The following is a 10,356-nucleotide window of genomic DNA, read 5'->3' on the forward strand; positions in this document are numbered from 1 at the left end:
TTCATCAAGGTTTTTTCCCTTTCGGTCTCTTTCTTCTTTCACAACATGACTAATATGGAAACATGTTTTACATGATTATACATACACAATCTATATCAAATTGCTTACCATTTTAGGAAGAGCGAAAGGGAGGGAGGGAGAAAAATTTGGAACTAATTTTTTTTTTATAATGAATGCTTAACAATCCCAATAGACTTTGGTCAGAAAATTCCATCTGCATCTGGAAAAAGAACTAAGGAGACTGAATGTAAATCAAAACGTGCTATGTTCACTTCTTTTTTCTTTTTTTCCTCCCTCTCCCATGGTTTTTCTTTTTACTCTGACTTTTCTCTCCTAACATGATTCATAATGTATTAAAAATAAATATACTAGAAAAAATAAACTTAAATCCAAAATCAAAAAATAAAATGAATGCTTAAAATTGTTTTTATATATAATTGGAAAAAATAAAAACCTATTAAAATAAAATGAGCTAGAAATGGTAAACTGCTCCAGTATTTTTGCCAAGAAAACCCCAAATGGGATCCAGAAGAGTTAGACATTATTGAAATGATGAAAACATCTTGATAGATGACCCTACCATCAAGTCTCCAGGTTCCTCTCCCTCCTTTCTCAAGGACTCAGTACCTGGCTTGTAGTTCTTCTCTCTGTCCAAACTGTGGGACTCCAAATCACATGTTGTCAGCTCTTTAAATAACTTTGCTCCCATATATCAACCTCCTCATTCCCTTGACCTCATCACTCACAAATGGTTCCATGAACCATAATTCTGGACTTCTTGAACCTGACCATCACCCATGTCCTTCCAGTTCTCCCCATACCTCATCCCCTTTCTTTGACACAGCTTCTGGTCCCTCCCCCTTCCTACTTTCCCTCTGTCCCGACATCACTTTCCTTCCTTCCTTTTGAATCTCAACTTTTTCAGTAGCCGCCAATTCCACCTCCCCAGTCCTTGAGCTTAAATCCTTTGTCCCAGTGCCCTATCATGAATGAAAGAAGGATTGACTCCTTTCAACACTCCAACCCTAGATTGCTCCCAGCCACCTGCCATCTTTGCACTTTCTTGAGAATGGGTGAATGGTATTGGAGGGATCTGCACTGATTGGATCTGTTACAGATCTATAGGATTCAATTTCACCTGGATCTTTGCTCTTGCAAACCACTCCTCCCACCTCTCTCTCCTAATCAGTTCTCCATCACATTCTCCACAATGGCAGTTCCACAATTTCTCTTCTTTTCTCCAGTTTCCTAATCCATCCCCATCCCTTCCCCTTCGCTCTTAGCACAGGATGTCACCACATTTTTTTTAATTGAGCTGTCACAATCTCCTTCCCTTCCCCAATTCTGTGCCTCAGATAACTTCAGCATCCATCCTGCCCCATCCTCCACTCCCTTCTTCCAGTCTGGAGGAGAGGGCAAGAACCCTTCTCCTCAAGCTCTTGGCTTGTGCTCTTCACCCCAAGCCCCCAGCTCTTCGGGAGTTGAACTTCCCTGCAGTGTTTAGCCTGACCATCACCTGCCCCTGAATCCTTCCTCCCTCCCTTCCTGACGCCATTCGGCTGTGGTACAGTCTTCTCACTTGCTTTTGTTCCTATTCCCTTTTCAGGAGAGTATCTCTCAGTGCTCTGACTCACACCCTCTCCTCTCCTCTCTGATTACACTCCTGCTGACCTTAGCGGCTCCCATGTCCATCCTGATGACTGAGAGCTACAGAGCCAGTCCTCCCTTATCTCCTGAGATCCAAGATGGCAGCACCAACTGTCTGCTAGGTTACTCCACCTGGACAGTTCAGAGGGATCTCAGAACATCCCCAAACAGAACTCATCATATTTCCTCTCGAATTCCCAATGTTTGTCAGACCACCAATCTGTTGGGAGTCATCCTCCGGCCCCCATTGTTAGGATCTCTTTAATTTGTGCATGCTGTAGTCATGACCCACTCTTGTGACCCCATTTGGCCTTTTCTTTTTATATTGGAGTGGTTTGTCATTTTCTTCCCCAGCTTGTTTTACAGATGGGGAAACTGAGGCAAACAGGGTTAAGTGATTTATCCAGGAGCACACAGCTGATTTGGGTTTGAGATGCCTCTCGGACTGCCTTGGAGATGCCTCTTTAAGAACTAAGAGGCAGGCTTTTGCAAGCCCACCTTTCTTGTCTGATTGACCTATCAGTCCTGCTCTGGGTGGCTCACAGCCTAGTTGAGAGATCTGAGCTCCTGAACCAATATAGATCCCTTTCACAGGGACATAGATACGAAGCTGGAGGAAACCTCAGAGGCCACATGGTACCCTCTGCCTCTTTTTTACATCTGGAGAAACTGAGGCCCAGAGAGATATAGGAGCAGAGATTCTGCATTTCTTTGAGGTTCTTCTAGTCCAAACTCTAGTCCCGAAGCTCAGAGGCAAGACCTCATGGGTACAAATGCTAGAGTTCTCGTTCCAAGCCAGCCCCCCGTTTCCCAAGCCTTGCCCACCTTTCTCTGGCTTGTTCCCTTCCAGATTCAGCCCTCACTTAGGCTTACTCTTCTTGGACCCATTCCTGTGGCCTTGGTGATTTGGAATCCTGCCCTTCCCCCTCTCTCTGTGGGAGTTCAGAACCTCAGGACTCCTCTTGAGTCTGGGTCTAGCATCCTCCCTGACCACAGGTGAGCGTGGCCGGCACCCACACCTGCCAGAAGCAGCTCTCTGCTGCCCTCTGCTGTCCCTGTAGCTCCCTCACAGCTTTTCCTAACTTTTCAGCACCTAAAGGGCCCTAACAGGTTGGCCCTTCCAATCACCCAAGCCAAGGACCTTCCATCACTCTCTGGACACGTGGTCATCCAGCCCCGGTGGGAGAACTTCCGTCTAAATACTTAAATAAAAATTAATCAAATCACAGAAAGAAACAGCAATACTCAATAACTGAAGATTCTAATTAACCTTTTAGACAAAGAAAAATCCAGCAAAACAGTAAATAAGAAAAAAAGTCAAGAACATGAATAGAATTTTAGAAGTCTAGATATGCTTAGAAGTCTAGTGATCGCTGAACGGGAATAAAATGAGTATTTGTGTTTTTAAGCTGGAAATGGAACCTTTACATAAATTGACCATATGCTAGGGAATGTGAATCTCATAAACAAAGATAGATCCAAGGCAATCCCAATAGACTTTGGATAGAAAATGCCATCTGCATCCAGAAAAAGAACTGTGGAGAGTAAATGTAAATCAACACATACTATGTTCGCTTCTTTTTTCTGTATTTTTTTTCTCTCTCTCCCATGGTTTCCCCCTTTTGCTCTGATTTTTTTCTCCTAACATAATTCATAAATCAATGTGTATTAAAACCAATCAATTAATTTTTTAAATTTAAATTTTTAATTTTTTAAAAAGCAGAAAATCCAAATATTAAACATTTTACTAGCTAAAAACTCTTTTAAAATTATAATCAATAATCTCTGAAAAAAAGATTCAAACTGAAACGAATACTAAAAAGCAAATTCTAAAAAGTTAGCAGGTGAAAGAAAAAAAAGCAGAAATAATAGATAATTTCATCCAAAAAATGACAGCTATGAGATAATAAACCAAAACTTTTGGAATGCAGCCAAGGAGACAAAGAATAGATCAATGAATCAGGCAGGCAACTTTAGGATAAAAAAAAAAAACAATTAATCAAAAACCCCAAATTAAACATCAAAATAGAAACCCTGATAATCAAAGAAGAAATTATCAAAATTAAAAGCAAAAAACCCAGACTATATTAAAAAATTAGGAGCTGGGTTTTATTTTATTTTAGCAGGGGAAGAGGAGAAATAGGTAAACGTTTAATTTTTTAAAAGAATAGGAAAACTAAATTGATAATATTCCCTATATGGTTTTAATCTTGCATTTGGAAGTTTGGTGAATCTTCAGACTATGAGTGACTGAAGAGTTGGTATTGGGGGGTGATGAAATCTGGTTGACAGAGGGACTGGAAGGAAAGACTGAGTCAGAATTGAGCACGCATAGGAAAGTTTTGAGCCCATAATCTGATCTTCTGCTCTCTTCACTGATGGCTTTCAAGTGAGGAGGACTTTTGTGAGTTCTTGGGTAGGAGAAGAAGGGCAGCCACCATACCTCCCACTCAGCTGCCACATGTCCTTAAACACATAGCACACCCGATTTTTAAAAAATCTCTTTAAAAATTTTTTTTATTCTTTCCTGATCTGAAAGAATATTTGAAGATAGAACTGACCCAATTAGAGCTTGTTAACTAAAGAAATCAGAAAATTAATGACGGGTCCCTCAGTAATTAGAACTGGCAACAAAGAGCCAAGTTGGTAAAAACTGGGACTACTAGATATCAGTGGCGAGAGTGCTAGGTCTGGAGTCAGACCCAGCCGGACTCAAATACTTACTACTTGTATGAACCTGGGCAAATCACTTTACTTCTGATTTCCCTTTATTTCTTTATCTACAAAATGAGGCTAATAATATCATTCATGGTTATCGGGAGGATTGAATGAGATAACGACTGGAGCTCATAATTGAACACCAGATAGATAATTTTGATTACATTAAGTTAAAAAGTTTTTGTACAAATAAAACTAATGCAGACAAGATCAGAAGGGAAGCAATAAGCTGGGAATTTATATTTTTTTTAACATCCAAAGTTCTGATAAAGGTTTCATTTCTAAAATACATAGAGAATTGATTCAACTTTATAAGAATTCAAGCCATTCTCCAACTGATAAATGGTCAAAAGATATGAACAATTTTCAGATGAAGAAATTGAAACCATTTCTAGTCATGTGAGAAAGTGCTCCAAATCATTATTAATCAGAGAAATGCAAATTAAGACAACTCTGAGGCACCACTACACACCTGTCAGACTGGCTAAGATGACCAGAAAAAATAGTGATGAATGTTGGAGGAGATGCGGGAAAACTGGGACATACACGGATACTGTGACACTGTGATCCAGCCATTCTGGAGAACAATTTGAAATTATGCTCATAAAGTTATCAAACTGTGCATACTCTTTGATCCAGACTTGGCTCTTCTCAACAAGGCAATGATTCAAAATAATTCCAATAGATTTGGGATAAAACCAGAGAGAGAATGATGATGACTTGATGTGGATCAAAGCATAGTATTTTCATTTTATTTTCCTTTTTTAAATTTTTTGGACTTTTAAAGAAACATATTTCCATATTTTTTATGTTGTACAAGGAAAATCAGACCAAAAGGGAGAAAACCCCAAGAAGGAAAAACCAAACAAAGCAAAAAAAGGGAAAATACTATGCTTTGATCCACATTCAGTCTACATAGTTCTTTCTCTGGATGCAGATGCGTTTTCTAACTTAAGTGCTATAAAGCATAGTATTTTCACCTTTTTTGTTATTAGTTTGCTTGTTTTTTTGTTTCTTTTGGTTTTGTTTTTTTTAACTTTTTCATTTATTTTCCTTTTTTGATCTGGTTTTTCTTGTGGAGCACGACACATATGGAACTATATTTAAAAGAGTTACACATGTTTAACCTACATTGAATGACTTTCTGCAAAGAACTGAAAGATAAGTAGATGTCCATCAACTGGGGAAGGATTGAATAAGCTGTGATACGTGACAAGTTGGTTTTAGAAAGGCCTGGAAAGATTTACAAGAACTGATGCTGAGCAAAACAAGCAGAACCAAGAATACATTGAACCCAGTAACAGCAAGAATGCGGGATGGTCAACCATGGTCCTTTTCAGTGGTTCAGTGATCCAAAGCAATCCCAATCTCCCTTTGGAGATTGAATGTAAAGTGATCGACATATGCTACATTCAGTTCTTTTTTCTTTTATTCCCCCCCCCCCCCCCCCGTATGTTTTCCCTTTTGTTCTGATTTTTCTCTCCCAACATGATTCATAAAACAAGGTGGATTCAAATAAACCAGTTTTTTTTTTTTTTTTAAATAATTACTTTCTGTCTAGGGGAGGGGGCTCATGAGGAAAGAAAAATTTGGAACCCAAGGCTTTGCAAGGGTGAATGTTGAAAACTATCTTTGCCTGTAGTTTGAAAAAGAAAAAGCTGTTATTTTTAAAAGGTACGTGTGGGTGAGTGCATATGTGAGGGTATGTGGGGGAGGTGCGGATGAGGACACGTGTGAGCTGCGTGACGGTGAGAATGTGAGTGCGTGAGGATATGAAAATACATGTGTCAGTGTGTAAGGCTGTGTGTGTGTGTGTGCAGGTATGTGAAGGGATTAGAGTGTGTTCTGTGTGAGTGTGAGTGTGTGTGTGTGTGTGTGCAGGTATGTAAAGGGATTAGAGTGTGTTCTGTGTGAGTGAGTGACTGTGTGTGAGTGTGTGTGTGTGTGTGTGCAGGTATGTGAAGGATTAGAGTGTGTTCTGTGTGAGTGAGTGAGTGTGTGTGAGTGTGTGTGTGTGTGCAGGTATGTGAAGGGATTAGAATGTGTTCTGTGTGAGTGTGAGTGTGTGTGTGTGTGCAGGTATGTGAAGGATTAGAGTGTGTTCTGTGTGAGTGAGTGAGTGTGTGTGTGTGTGTGTGTGCAGGTATGTGAAGGGATTAGAGTGTGTTCTGTGTGAGTGAGTGAGTGTGTGTGTGTGTGTGTGCAGGTATGTGAAGGGATTAGAGTGTGTTCTGTGTGAGTGTGTGTGTGTGTGTGTCTGCAGGTATGTGAAGGGATTAGAATGTGTTCTGTGTGAGTGTGTGAGTGTGTGTGTGTGTGTGTGTGTGTGCAGGTATGTGAAGGGATTAGAGTGTGTTCTGTGTGAGTGAGTGACTGTGTGTGAGTGTGTGTGTGCAGGTATGTGAAGGGATTAGAGTGTGTTCTGTGTGAGTGAGTGAGTGTGTGTGTGTGTGGTGTGTGTGCAGGTATGTGAAGGGATTAGAATGTGTTCTGTGTGAGTGTGTGAGTGTGTGTGTGTTGTGTGTGTGTGTGTGTGCAGGTATGTGAAGGGATTAGAGTGTGTTCTGTGTGAGTGAGTGAGTGAGTGTGTGTGTGTGTGTGTGCAGGTATGTGAAGGGATTAGAGTGTGTTCTGTGTGAGTGTGTGTGTGTGTGTCTGCAGGTATGTGAAGGATTAGAGTGTGTTCTGTGTGAGTGAGTGAGTGTGTGTGTGTGTGTGTGTGCAGGTATGTGAAGGGATTAGAATGTGTTCTGTGTGAGTGTGTGAGTGTGTGTGTTGTGTGTGCAGGTATGTGAAGGGATTAGAGTGTGTTCTGTGTGAGTGTGTGTGTGTGTGTGTGTGTGTGCAGGTATGTGAAGGGATTAGAATGTGTTCTGTGTGAGTGTGTGAGTGTGTGTGTGTGTGCAGGTATGTGAAGGGATTAGAATGTGTTCTGTGTGAGTGAGTGAGTGTGTGTGTGTGTGTGCAGGTATGTGAAGGGATTAGAGTGTGTTCTGTGTGAGTGTGTGTGTGTGTGCAGGTATGTGAAGGGATTAGAGTGTGTTCTGTGTGAGTGTGTGTGTGTGGTGTGTGCAGGTATGTGAAGGGATTAGAGTGTGTTCTGTGTGAGTGTGTGAGTGTGTGTGTGTGTGCAGGTATGTGAAGGGATTAGAGTGTGTTCTGTGTGAGTGTGTGAGTGTGTGTGTGTGTGTGCAGGTATGTGAAGGGATTAGAGTGTGTTCTGTGTGAGTGTGTGTGTGTGTGTGTGCAGGTATGTGAAGGGATTAGAGTGTGTTCTGTGTGAGTGAGTATGTGTGTGTGTGTGTGTGCAGGTATGTGAAGGGATTAGAGTGTGTTCTGTGTGAGTGAGTGTGTGTGTTGTGTGTGTGTGTGGTGTGTGTGCAGGTATGTGAAGGGATTAGAATGTGTTCTGTGTGAGTGTGTGAGTGTGTGTGTGCAGGTATGTGAAGGGATTAGAGTGTGTTCTGTGTGAGTGTGTGTGTGTGTGCAGGTATGTGAAGGGATTAGAGTGTGTTCTGTGTGAGTGTGTGTGTGTGTGCAGGTATGTGAAGGGATTAGAATGTGTTCTGTGTGAGTGTGTGAGTGTGTGTGTGCAGGTATGTGAAGGGATTAGAATGTGTTCTGTGTGAGTGTGTGTGTGTGTGCAGGTATGTGAAGGGATTAGAGTGTGTTCTGTGTGAGTGTGTTGTGTGTGCAGGTATGTGAAGGGATTAGAATGTGTTCTGTGTGAGTGTGTGAGTGTGTGTGTGCAGGTATGTGAAGGGATTAGAATGTGTTCTGTGTGAGTGTGTGTGTGTGTGCAGGTATGTGAAGGGATTAGAGTGTGTTCTGTGTGAGTGTGTGTGTGTGTAAAACTAATGCAGACAAGATCAGAAGGGAAGCAATAAGCTGGGAATTTATATTTTTTTTTAACATCCAAAGTTCTGATAAAGGTTTCATTTCTAAAATACATAGAGAATTGATTCAACTTTATAAGAATTCAAGCCATTCTCCAACTGATAAATGGTCAAAAGATATGAACAATTTTCAGATGAAGAAATTGAAACCATTTCTAGTCATGTGAGAAAGTGCTCCAAATCATTATTAATCAGAGAAATGCAAATTAAGACAACTCTGAGGTACCACTACACACCTGTCAGACTGGCTAAGATGACCAGAAAAAATAGTGATGAATGTTGGAGGAGATGCGGGAAAACTGGGACATACACGGACACTGTGACACTGTGATCCAGCCATTCTGGAGAACAATTTGAAATTATGCTCATAAAGTTATCAAACTGTGCATACTCTTTGATCCAGACTTGGCTCTTCTCAACAAGGCAATGATTCAAAATAATTCCAATAGATTTGGGATAAAACCAGAGAGAGAATGATGACGACTTGATGTGGATCAAAGCATAGTATTTTCATTTTATTTTCCTTTTTTAAATTTTTTGGACTTTTAAAGAAACATATTTCCATATTTTTTATGTTGTACAAGAAAAATCAGACCAAAAGGGAGAAAACCCCAAGAAGGAAAAACCAAACAAAGCAAAAAAAGGGAAAATACTATGCTTTGATCCACATTCAGTCTACATAGTTCTTTCTCTGGATGCAGATGCGTTTTCTAACTTAAGTGCTATAAAGCATAGTATTTTCACCTTTTTTGTTATTAGTTTGCTTGTTTTTTTGTTTCTTTTGGTTTTGTTTTTTTTAACTTTTTCATTTATTTTCCTTTTTTGATCTGGTTTTTCTTGTGGAGCACGACACATATGGAACTATATTTAAAAGAGTTACACATGTTTAATCTACATTGAATGACTTTCTGCAAAGAACTGAAAGATAAGTAGATGTCCATCAACTGGGGAAGGATTGAATAAGTTGTGATACGTGACAAGTTGGTTTTAGAAAGGCCTGGAAAGATTTACAAGAACTGATGCTGAGCAAAACAAGCAGAACCAAGACTACATTGAACCCAGTAACAGCAAGAATGCGGGATGGTCAACCATGGTCCTTTTCAGTGGTTCAGTGATCCAAAGCGATCCCAATCTCCCTTTGGAGATTGAATGTAAAGTGATCGACATATGCTACATTCAGTTCTTTTTTCTTTTATTCCCCCCCCCCCCCCCCCCGTATGTTTTCCCTTTTGTTCTGATTTTTCTCTCCCAACATGATTCATAAAACAAGGTGGATTCAAATAAACCAGTTTTTTTTTTTTTTTAAATAATTACTTTCTGTCTAGGGGAGGGCTCGTGAGGAAAGAAAAATTTGGAACCCAAGGCTTTGCAAGGGTGAATGTTGAAAACTATCTTTGCCTGTAGTTTGAAAAAGAAAAAGCTGTTATTTTTAAAAGGTACGTGTGGGTGAGTGCATATGTGAGGGTATGTGGGGGAGGTGCGGATGAGGGCACGTGTGAGCTGCGTGACAGTGAGAATGTGAGTGCGTGAGGATATGAAAATACATGTGTCAGTGTGTAAGGCTGTGTGTGTGTGTGTGTGTGTGCAGGTATGTGAAGGGATTAGAGTGTGTTCTGTGTGAGTGTGTGTGTGTGTGTGTGCAGGTATGTGAAGGGATTAGAGTGTGTTCTGTGTGAGTGAGTGTGTGTGTGTGTGTGCAGGTATGTGAAGGGATTAGAGTGTGTTCTGTGTGAGTGAGTGTGTGTGTGTGTGTGTGCAGGTACGTGAAGGGATTAGTGTGTTCTGTGTGAGTGTGTGTGTGTGTGTGTGTGTGTGCAGGTATGTGAAGGGATTAGAGTGTGTTCTGTGTGAGTGAGTGTGTGTGTGTGTGTGCAGGTACGTGAAGGGATTAGTGTGTTCTGTGTGAGTGTGTGTGTGTGTGTGTGTGTGTGTGTGTGTGTGTGTGTGCTCGTGCCCGTGAGAGAGCTCGCTCCCGCCTCATTTTCTGCTAGGGTTGCCCCACCCCCATTCTAGGAGCTTCATCAATGAGAATCATTGTTTTCCGAGTCCCAGGGTCCGCTCCGGCCAGAGCCCAGCCCAGTAGTGGGCTTGCTTG

This window comes from Antechinus flavipes, chromosome 4, assembly GCF_016432865.1.
Source record: "Antechinus flavipes isolate AdamAnt ecotype Samford, QLD, Australia chromosome 4, AdamAnt_v2, whole genome shotgun sequence".
In the NCBI taxonomy this organism is placed as follows: Eukaryota; Metazoa; Chordata; class Mammalia; order Dasyuromorphia; family Dasyuridae; genus Antechinus; species Antechinus flavipes.